This window comes from Protopterus annectens, chromosome 5.part1, assembly GCF_019279795.1.
Source record: "Protopterus annectens isolate FY-2018-M chromosome 5.part1, PAN1.0, whole genome shotgun sequence".
NCBI classification, from domain to species: domain Eukaryota; kingdom Metazoa; phylum Chordata; order Ceratodontiformes; family Protopteridae; genus Protopterus; species Protopterus annectens.
In genome coordinates, this window is record NC_056736.1 from 19,258,082 (window position 1) to 19,270,811 (window position 12,730).

The window sequence follows — 12,730 nt, forward strand, 5'->3', positions numbered from 1 at the left end:
CACCCTTGATTAGGACTCCCGGTATCTCGTCACCTGTCAAGGCCATCCTAGTGGCGGCTCATAAACCTTCCACTAGGCAGGTTTATCGGAGTAAATGGAAGAGATTCTCTATTTGGGCGGTCCAGAAAAGTTTGGATCCTTTTTCAGCATCTATGTCGGCAGTGCTGGATTTTTTAACAGACCTCTTTCATCAAGGGGCAAGTTCTTCCACGATTAAGGTACAATTGGCAGCCATCTCTCATTATCACATTGGTCATGAGACAGCTCCTCATGATTGTGCAAAACCTTTCTTAAAGGGATTTTTTGTTGAGGCCTCCAGTCAAAGAGATTGTACCACCTTGGGACCTATCTTTAGTTCTGCAAGCCCTTACTGCTCCTCCCTTTGAGCCTGCAGCTTCTACAGACCTGAAGTACCTTTCCTGGAAGACTGCCTTCTTAGTAGCTATCACTTCAGCCAGAAGAGTGTCTGAACTTCAGGCTCTATGCGTCAAACCGCCTTACCTTTCCTTCATTCCAGATAGGGTGTGCCTCAGGACCAATCCATCCTTTCTTCCAAAAGTCTCTTCAGAATCTAATATCAACCAATCAATCAACTTACCTGTGTTTTTTCCCAAGTACTCAAACAAAGGAGAATACAAATTGCATTCCTTGGATGTTCATAGACAATTACGATTTTACATTCACAGAACAGCTGGTGACAGGCAATCAGATCAGCTGTTCATCTCCTTTGCTAAATTTGCTTTGGGTAAAGCAGTTTCTAAAGTCACACTATCGAGATGGATTGCTAATTGTATTCTGCAGGCTTATGACACTTCAGGCAGACCTGCTCCTCAGAGGGTTACGGCTCATTCTACTAGGGCAGTCTCCACGTCAGCCGCCTTTAAGTCCCGTGTGTCATTGGATGATATCTGCGGCAGCCACTTGGGCCTCACCTCATACCTTTATTTCTCATTATAAGGTGGATGTTGTTTCCAGGGAAGAGCATCCTTTGGCTCAGCGGTGCTCGAACATCCTTCCATGACGCCCAAGATTCAGGTAGCTGGGGACTCTGTCCCACAGGTTGCAGACAAATGAAGTCTGCCTACTTCAGATTTAGAAGTTATGTACTCACCATAACGTTCCATCTGAGTAGGTGACTTCATTTGGATGCAACCACCCCCCCCTCCATCCCCCTGACCTTTATACAGCGAGTATTTATGCTTTGTTCAGATTCTTTATTCAGTATTATATAGGCAAACTCAATCTGAGGTCAGTCAGGGCTTGGCAAGGGGTTATGGGTAGAGGGAGGAGCTAGGAGCTCGGAGCCTAAGCTTTTGAAAGGCCGGCTCGTTTCCGAGGTCGGATCCGATACCCACAGGTTGCATCCAAATGAAGTCACCTACTCAGATGGAACGTTATGGTGAGTACATAACTTCTAATTTTGCCTCAGTGTCATTTCTCTTTTTTTATTTTTAGATATTTATGAAATCATTTTCGCATATATGGTCTTTTCTTCATATTTAATAGTCTGGTCGTTATACATTTATATATATATATATATATATATATATATATATATATATATATATATAAAATATATATATCTATATATATATATATATATATATATATATATATATATATATATATTTTATATATATATATATATATACATATATATATATATATAGATGTGGTCCCTGGTGGTTTAATGGTTTCCGCTACTACATTTTGCAAATGTTTGTATTAATTATACTATGTAAGGATGCAATCCTGGTATAATATATGCAAGCAGTTTGCCTTACTATAATGTTAAATAACCATATATAATGTCTAAGTCGCATGTCTTTGGTCTCACCTACTGTTATATTAAACCTTGTATCCTTTGCCAATGAACCCATCTTCTATTTTAAAACTTAGACGCATTGTCCAAGATGTCCATCCTGCCGCCAGTTATATTTAAAAATGCACGTCTGATTTGGTCCTCTTCACATTATGCTAAAACTTAGTCTTATTGTTTATAATTCACCTCCCTCATTCATTCTTTCCCAGAGTACTCCCTCTCACCAGCATAAATTGCAGATACACTATTCTTTGCCTAAAGCCACCCCAACCCCCTCCTAATTTTGTATTTCATGCTAATTATCTTAATTCAGTCCTCTTTTGTATCCTTTTGCTTTCAGACCCCTTACAAATGCAAAATTATCATTGTATGTGGAATTTTGTTGCTCAGACCATACATGCAATGCACAAGCGTAACATGTAAATATCCAGCTACTTAGCAAGCATATTACACGTACCCAGTTAACAATGGCACTGATTGCGTGGGATAACCTAGCACAATGCAAAAAATGGTAAGAAGCCTGTTGCAGGGAGAGATAAATCAAGATGAGAGGATGCAGACTGAGCTATTGCACTGTTTTCCATCAATCACTTTGCACCAGGAGAAGGAAATCAGCAAATTATACAAACCAAGTTTGAACTGTTTTGGTTTGAGTCTGAAAAAATGGTGTGCAGCAGATCCTGGACTAATGGGCTCCTTTAATTTGAGAATCTGTAGACGTGTCTACATAGTAAAGCTGGTGTCTCATTAGTATTCTCACCCTTTACTATTTACTATTGTGTTATATGGACTGGAGGTGATATCTTCCATCAGTATGCATATTGATTTGCTACATGCCAGGGTAATTATTCAAATTCATATTATCATTCCCTGAGCAGTAATGCATAGTACACATCAGAGCAAATGATTAATAGTAGTTGTCATTTTACAATGCAGCATTATGACTTTAATCAATGTGTCCAAGTAAGGGTTTGTTAATTCGACTAGACTTTGCTTGGAAATCGCTACTTTGATGCATACCACTGCACCCCACTTTAACATCAGTGTATGTTAGATAATATTTAAAAAAATGACATTTGAGAATTGACAGCATTGTCATGGTTCTCCCCTTTTTAAGGGTCATTGGCAGGAAGATGCTAGTCTCAGAAAAGTAGGGAGGAGCAGCATTTCCATTATTGCCTGGAGGGTGCAGGGCCCAAGATAGAAAGGGAATATAGGCCTTGAGAAAATACAAACACAGGTTAGGTGGGATCAAATGATTGAAAAAGACTACCCTTCCTCCATTTGTGAGGAAAGTTTGTCTTTCGGCTTTTCCCCGTTAAGGGTCGCCACAGTGGAACTCCGGTCCGCTAATGATTGGCAGTTGTTTTTTATGGTGCCGAGTTGCCAGTTCGATGCCCAACCTTCAACGAAGGCAGGCCCATTCAATGCATGTCTTTTGAACGCCCACTCGACAGCTCTGAAATAATACATTGGGTGTCAGAGGTCTCAAGTAGTTTTTTGGCTGTAGATCAGAGTCCCAGTTCATTGGCCTACAGTGTAAGTTTGCTGCACCTGCACTGAGTTGTGGTGCATGGGGTGTATAATTAACTGTGGGCTGATGCCACCCATATTTTACAGGAAAACTGATGATTCCTAAAATGGAAAGGGGTCAGGGTTCTACTACCCCCCTTGCCATGATGTCAAGTGAACATCAGTGGATGGAAATAACTTTGAAAATGTGATTGAAAATGAGGATAAGTTTAATGGTGATGATAATTAGAAATTTGCAGAAGAGGACACTACCACAACAGTGACAGCATAGGGATGATCGCTTAGGTTGATGTGGTTAAGGCAATGGGAAGAATCGCTCCTCTAATGCATCTGCTGTCAATTACCATTCTTCAACTTAAGCAGCTTTAGAAGAAATAGGCAGATATTCATATCACTGCAGTAATATCATTAGTTGGATGTTCTGCAGTCCTAGTTGCAATGGTCTGCAGATTGTTTGGCCAGGTGCTTAGCATGCCTGTCTAACCTGGAATATGATAACCTATTACTGATGCTGTTGTATACCAAATTAATTCTCAAATGAGTTCATGCAGTGTGAGAAATGGACAGTGATAACATGAAGAAGAAGAAGAAGAATTCTGAAATATAAGAAAAAATATAGCATAAGCCCAAATGTTTATGTTGAAATATTTATCAGTGAGTGCATAATACATCACAGAAATATGCCTACCAAATAAACCATCAGGTGATAATGCAATCAGATGTGATGCATTTTTTGGGAAAGGGATAATTCAGGGAAATAATTCCTTAACAACGAATTGTTTAATAGCTTACTGATTCTGATAATTATATTTTCAGTCTTAGTGTATCCCTGTAGGTTTATGTGAGTGCATATGTGGGTGTGTGTGAGTTTGCATGAGTGTTTCAGTGGGTGCTTGTGTCTATATGTATATGCAGATATATATTTATATATATATATATATATATATATATATATATATATATATATATATACATATTTATTTATATGCTCTGTATTAAGTCAGCGAACACTTAAAATAGCGAACGCTGATTTATCAACCCTTTAAGAGTGAAACCTGACAATCTCGAAGACACGTAACAGCAATTTTTTCCCCAGGGAAAAAAAATCGCTGAGCCATTTATGGGACTTTGCCATTTCCTCCACTGTGGTGTGATCTCAGAGTTGGTATATTTAAGTAGGGGTGTGTGGGGGTGAAGCCCCCCAGTTTATTTTGTGTGTTGAACTTTTTTTTTTTTTTGGTGGAACAGTGATTTTTTTCCCTTTGAAAAAAATTGCTGTTCCGTGTCTACGAGATTGTTGGGTTTCGCTATTAAAGGGTCGATAAATCAGTGTTCACAAAATATACTTACTCACATACATACATTTCATATATATATATATGTATACATTCAAATTAAAAACTAATTGGAGTGATTACTCAAGGTTAGTATAATGGTAATACAGTCTGAAGAAGCGATCTGGGTAGATCATGAAAAGCGCTCACTTCTCTTTTTTATACAGTAAAAGGTAAATCTGTCGTGGAACTCTGCAACTTCTTTATTTTTCAATTTTAGTATTTGTGTGTTGTTGTCAGAGTGATCTCAGTGCTCAGTCCATTTTTTTATGCTAGTATAATGGAAAGGATTAGGGTTAGCATGTATTAGTAGGCTGAGCAGATACACCACCTTACTAATGCATGCTAACCCTAATTCTAGTCCTGTACCTTTCTTTAGAAAACTCTTTCCATAACATTACCACTACACAAGGCATGGTCAAACACAGACAAATGCACCAACAAACTTGCACAACTCTAAAGCTGTCCCATTACTGAACCCTAACTATAGCCATAACCCGAAAAACACTATCTGTGCCCTAACACTACCCAATTGACTTCTGTGTACAATCAGCACTCTTTACATTTTGGCCTCGTCAACATTCCAGTAGTGCACCTATGAGTGCCTACATTCTGAATAGCAAGTATATGTATAAACATGCACACACATGAATATACAAACTGCAAGAAAGACTCAATCAAGCTAGATTCTTCACTGTGTAATACCTTAAACCTTCTGTAGTGGAGACCCATGGGTTATACGCAAATGACCCATTAAGGACACACCTGTGTTTCAGCTTATGCTGCACTGATGGGGTCAGAAAAAGACAAAAACATTGCATGCCTACAGCTAGTGGGGTTTGGCTTTTTGTTCTGAATCTGCTCAAACACTTTACCCAACCCAGTTTGGTTTCATCAACGTCAGGTCATGCCTACTCAGTCTGGTTCATTGCTTTGATAAGTTCTCCAAAGCAATGGATGTGGGCAAATTGATTCACACTGCCTAAGTTGACCTAAAGACTTAAACCTTACTTGTAATATAAATAAGACCTGCGGGAGAGACAGGTCTGTATGCCAGAGACTACCCCGTCTCAGGAGACGCTCCCCAGCAATGTGAAGCAGAGTTCCTCCCTAACCCAATTCAAGTGTAACTCTTAGTGTGGCTTTAATGGGCACTATGCTTTCAGCATCTTTCAGGCATATACCTAACCGGGCATATCCAACAACTGGAATGTGAGCAGAGGTTCCTCACTAAAACAATATAGGGCAAAAGTAGAATGTCCTATGCAGACTGCCTCAAGGCCCAATACCTGTCCCTGTATACTGTCTTCTACAGGCTGTTGAGGTGAGATCTATGCCTGGCATTCAAAACGTTCTCAGACCCTACTCTGAAGGACCCCCTGCATATCTGCAAAGCAAACATTACCAGAAATACTCATTCTAAAGACTTAAACCTTGTCTGCAATATAAATAGGACCTTCTGGAGAGACACATATGTATCCCACAGACTACCCCTTCTCTGGAACAGACTGCACATCCATGTGAAGCAGAGTTTCTCCCTAAACCAATTCAAGTGTAACTTGGACAAGTGGATGGTAAAAAGGAAATTCATCCCTGGTTTGGTACGTATGTGTCTAAAGGACACAGTCAACTCGTAAATGGTTCATCTCCCAGGCCCCATATTATATTTCACAAGCATACCAGAGCTTGTCAGACACTTGTAATGCATTACTAGGCTTAAAAAGGCCCTTGTGGTCATTAACCTAGTAAATACCTATGAGCCTATGAACTTATGCTACAGAACATCCATGCTGAACTTTCCTATTTTCTTCACTGCTGTGTGACAGAAGATTTGGCATATATAATTCTGTGGGTGTGAGGTGCTTGTCTCCAACATTAGAGGTGCAAGGGGTCCCATTGCAAAAAAAATTGTTTTTGTGTTTTTTTATGGGTTTCAGCTCACCATTTTTCATATGCGATCTACGATAAATCGTTGTTTGCATTCACATAGGGAAACCATTGCTTGGTCTCCTGTGCAAATGTTGTGATTTACTCTGCCATGCATATTTTAAAAGCACATTACTCATTTTCCCAAAGCAACACGTTAAGGCACATATAAACACAAAACATATATGTACACCTACACACACAGAAAAACAAATACACACAAACATGCACACACAGATAGATAGATAGATAGATAGATAGATAGATAGATAGATAGATAGATAGATAGATAGATAGATAGACAGACAGACAGACAGACAGATAGATAGATAGATAGATAGATAGATAGATAGATAGATAGATAGATAGATAGATAGATAGATAGATAGATAGATATTATATCTTAATCATATCATATCATACCTTTGATTCTTTTTTCTTTTCAAATCCATAATTATCATTATACAAACACTTTCAGCCTGATGTTTGGGCCCTGATTACTAATGTCACACTTAATATCAAAAAATCAGGAACAATTTCTCTTAAATCTGTTTGACCATCAGTGTTTTAAATAGATTCATTCCTAAAAAGCATTTTTATTATTATTTATATTTTATTGTTATCTTGTTTATTTTTAATGAGTTAATTAAATAGTTAACTCTGAGATATCACCCGCATACACAGTTCTAAACAAATTATTTATTTGTTTTGTTCTGAAGTTATAAAACCTATCAAAATAATGAAAGATTATGCTTAGCAGTATCTTCAACACAAAGTCAGTTAATTCCCTATACTTCCAGCTGATGGTCTGGGACTTTATCAGACTGATATTGCTTTTTTTCCCTCTTTCTTCAGGGACATACTGAGTGTTATTCCCACCATAACATAAACAAGGGGTAACCACTGCCCTACCCAAACAAGTCATAAACAATGGCATTCTGGCAACTTCTTTTCAATCTACTGTAAAGGTATGGTACACCCCAATGTATTTATTGTACAGTAGACACTCACCATACATTTTCTTGTGTGTATGTCTCTTCCTTGCATTCATTACTCAGGTGCTATTCACTTGCTAAACTCCTTTCCTGAGCCAACCATTCCTTCACCAGGCATGTACCTGCCATCTCACTGTCTTAACTCAGATATGACTTACAACTATTTTTTGCCCTCAAAGGAGTGGGAGTGAGGAAATGCATGTTTTAATGGTTCTGCAAAAATTAAGCTTAAATGGCCCTGTCCTACCTGTTCTATACACCTGCACTTCTCCTGTTCTACACCTGCTCCATCCCTCAAACCCTGGATAACATTACAGCCCATCCTTGAAACCATATACAGCCCAAACTTTTCCTAGACAGTTCCTGATATTCAAACCTCTCTGTATACCATTCTTCTATGAGTGCAGGAGGACAGGACATGAAGAATTATTTTATATCCAAAATCACATTGCCCTCCCCTCTTGAAGGAACCATGCCATAAATTATACAGTTCATTCATCAAGGATGTTTCCCTAATTCTTATCAGGTTTTGATAGTAGGTACTTCCAACATTCATGTTATCTTTATTGATCAATCACTCTTCATTAAATCATTTGGCATTCCTTAATCTTTGATGAGAGAACCACTTTTATCCAGCCCAGAGTTCTGCCCTTCTATTGTCTAAATCTCTTCTAAGGTTAGCCTGCAACATCACCTAATATTGTCTTTCTTCAGAATTTGTAATGGACAATTTGTACCAGCTGTGAAGGGTGATGCATGCTTCACATATCAGCTTCTTTAAAAAGTTGCAGCATACTTGCTGTGTCACTCAAACCATACTCGCCCATAACTTTCTTTCTGAGAGTTGTGCATCAACTGTCATCCTCGCCAATACATAACCGTATGGTAAAATGACAACTGCTTTTCTAACATCTGACCCATGAGACGACTCTTTCCTACTTATAACATCTGGCATAATTCATAGAAAAACACTCATCATAAATTCTTCAGTAGGTATTTCACCTCGTTTGATACATTAATCAATCACACCTTATTCTCTTAATGCATTTTCTGAGCTGTATGACATCCTGAATAGTAAGCACTTGCTCACAGCCCCTTTACTGGGAAATTATTCCTTGACCCTTTTTACCCCAAAAGGGGATGTTGTAGCTAGTTCATCTGCATGGAGACAAGGTATTCTCCTATGCTGATGATTCAGTCTAAGAGCAGACTCAAGCAGATGAGTGAGGTGGTAAGAGTAACAGAATAAAGTGACTTATGGCTTGTTCTCCTTTACTGATGTAATGGAGGAAGAAATCACAGCCTATATGACCTCTGTTGGGTGATTGCATGCACCAAGAGTATTGCTGTCATTGCACTTCACAGCGTTTTGTGGGTAGAGTTACCGACTGACTGACAGACTGACTGACATCCACTTCAGGATGGCTGCTGCCCAACAATTGCTACTTTTTATAGAGCTTGTTTCCTTATTTGTCAGGATTACACCATAATACTAACTTCCTCTATGGCCAAGAAATGTATCTGGGACTGCTGACTAGGAGCTATAGGTGTCCTCTACGAAAGCAGAAGGGTGCAAAGGATCAGCTAGATTGCCAATACTGCATCAGGAGGATTATAGGAAAAAGAAATGAAAATCTTAGGTGAAAATACATATTTGTTTTCAGTTATTCTGTGAAAAGAAGCTTAGGAGGTCATGTACTTTCAAATTCATACCCTCTGTGCTCAATATTCCTTTCTTATACCTGCTCACTGTAGCTGATCCTGATTAACAGTCTGTCCCCTCCCTGAAAATAAATTCACACCCATTTTTCTACTCTGTATATGATGCTCAAAACTCTGTGGACATGATAGGTCTCCCACAGGTAGGTTTTGTAAAACAGAATTGGAAACTGCTGCACATCTTGTTGCTGGTTGTGATATACTAATGGCAGCATGATTGTATAGTGAAAGGCATAATAATGTTGCAAGACTGTTGCACTGGGTATTGTATAAACATTATAATATCGAAGTAGCTGAAAAACACTGGAAACATGAACCTCAAAGTATTATAGAAAATGATGAAATTTATATCTCATGGGATCACCCATTACCAATAGTTCAAAAAATTGATGCGGGAAATCCAGATATAGTAGTCCATGTAAAGAAGACAAAAGTAGCAATCATCATTGGAATTGCTTCACCCAGTGACTGCAGTGTCTTATGTACAGAGAGATACAATATAGTTATTCAATGTATGTTAGGAAGATCAGATAATGGTAGCAGAAGTAGCGAACTTAAACTCATCCTAAGTCAAAAAACATAATTTGAAATATTATACAGAATTCCTAAGTATTTAGAAGTAATCCAAGCAGTGTAGACAGTCTGTTTCCAGTCAAAAATCCTTTATTAAGCACACAGACAAGCGATCCAAGTAAAGCAAAAATAACAGAATAATAGTTTCATCACAAACATTCTAACTATATATATATATATATATATATATATATATATATATATACACATATATATATGGAGATATATGTATATATATATATATATATATATATATATATATATATATATATATATACATATATATATACTTTTTATCTGGTATGGGAGTGGTTTATTGTGCTGTAAAACACAAGTGTATTGTTATACATGTTAACAAATTCACATACCTTCCCCCAGCTGTGTGACATTCGAGCTGGTCCTGCCCTAATTAGTAGCTGTCATAATAATATAATCCTTATGGACTCTAAATAAAACTAATAATGATGTGGTACCTCTTATTAACCAGATTATTAAGTGTGTGATTTTATCCAAAACAATATACTACATGGTTGGAAATATATAAACCTTATACCATTTGGCAATCTAAAAATATATATAAATACATGTATACATTTTGCATGCAAAAATCCATTGTGCAAACCATATTCTATTTCCATAACCTATTGTTAACAAAGCTCACTTTCATCCTTCTAGACTTCTTCAGGTCTGTGTAAAACAATCCTAAAAAACTATATACAAAAAAATATTATTATATAATTTGCTAATACTGTTATTATACATCATTATAAATAAAGTGGAAAAAAAAGAAGAAAAATGAAAAAAGAAAGAAAAGAAACAAAATATACACTTCTAGTCTAGTAAGCATTATTTGCTGTGGTACTTAAAACCAATTGAAAGAATAAAATAAAATCAGTCATGTAAACAAGAATTTAGAATCATCCTTTAATTATGTTGCTGATACATGCAACTCCATATGAATTGCAGAATGAGTCATTACTGGCCAATTGCGGGTGCTGTGAAGAGCACGTCTGGCTGACATCAAAGATTGAAACAATACTAATTTCATGAACTTGAATCGTACATTGACTTAGGAATGGGGTCCATTCCCCTCATGATATTAGAAACCCAAAAGAATTGTAGAAATTAAAAAGTAGGAGAGGGCAGGACAGGACAATGTAATTTGTGCCTAGTCTCCCATTTTGTTGTGCCCTCCCCTTTTAGAAGAACCACACCATTAATTATAACCATCTGACAGTTTATTTACAGATTTTTGCCAGGTTTCGCAATTTATTTATCACTGATGTCTGTTCAGATCTTAACAGGTTCTGATAATGGTTACTTCCAGGATTCAGTATAACTTTATTCACCATACTTATTTAAAAACATTGATATTCATCATCTTTCATAACATATGCGAGCACTAACCCTCTGCCTAATATATGTACATTATATTTTCTAAAAGGCTCCTTTAGCTACCACTTCTGTAATAACTCTGAATTGCTACAACCTTCAACTTGCTCCTGTCAGCTTTCGGTATTTTGGAATAGTAAACTTACATTGGCTCAAAGGCTGACAAACAATGTCCACATTGGCTTGTTTATTTAGTGGTACTATATTTGAACTAATATTCAGATCATTTTTGGAGTCTTCCAGTTATAATAAGTACTCAGAACTTTGTTTCTTTAGAAATACACAAATCAGTACCAGCAAATACTTAAACCAGTGGCAGCGTACTAACTGCTTTCAAAACAACTAGTTTGGTGAGGAATCACCCACCCTACATATTTTGCCATAAACCTTTCACCATTAATTACTATCCATGTACATCATCTCACTCAATCTATTATTTAGCAACATTTTAATTAATTATTTTCTTGAGCCATTCAGCCCTAGTCACCAGCAGGTGCTTGCCACCCACATTCTTAACATTTAAAGTATCCCTGTCTCCCAGATGACTTCTTCTACTACATGTGAATGTTGGCATGTTTCCACATAATAAGCTCCCAACATAACATTTCTCATCCTTCCTCCTCTGTTGCCCCCACTCTGTCATTTTCATATCTTGGTAATCTTACATACCTTGAATTCTAATCAGCTGAACCTTCCTAACTTCCTATCCATGGAGTATGTCCTTCAAAATAAAGGCTAGCCTCTTAACTATGAGCTGCATTCCATCATATCAGTACAAAATGGGAATGCATCCTTTAAATCATAAATTATGAGTAAGGAAGAACCCACCCTGATGATAGACAGTCATTATATAGTCCTATTGGTTTCCTATCGGTAATTCAACATACAAAAGGATGAGTCTACCAGTGCCTGAAACTGTTCCATGAAATCTGGAATACAAAATACCAGCATACCTGAAACAGACACTAAACCTTGAAACTACCTACTGCTCTAGTCCCATGGACAAGCATTATCATGGATCCAGAAAGGGGGCAAATATGGACAGTCAGCAATGTTGTTTTTGACATTCTGATGTTCGGGATGTAGAAATCATGCAGATGAACTCAACCATTGGGCTTGTGTGTTGAGTTATTTATGGGAAACCAATTCTTTCCACATACATTTTGATTGTTTACATTTTATTGTAATCTATACTTTTTGTCCACACTAAACTTTAGATTATATTTCACCTTGCAATCATGACTATAAGCCAGATATGCTTTAAATATTCTTTCAGTAATTTCAACAATAATTCATTTTTAGGCAATCATTTAAATCACTTCTACACAGACGTTTTAGGATTCAGTCAAGTTTCTGTGGTTCTCTGGTTACATGCCTCACTATTTTAATAGCTGACTTCACATCTTGCATCTTCATCCATACCATCATAGCCTAAC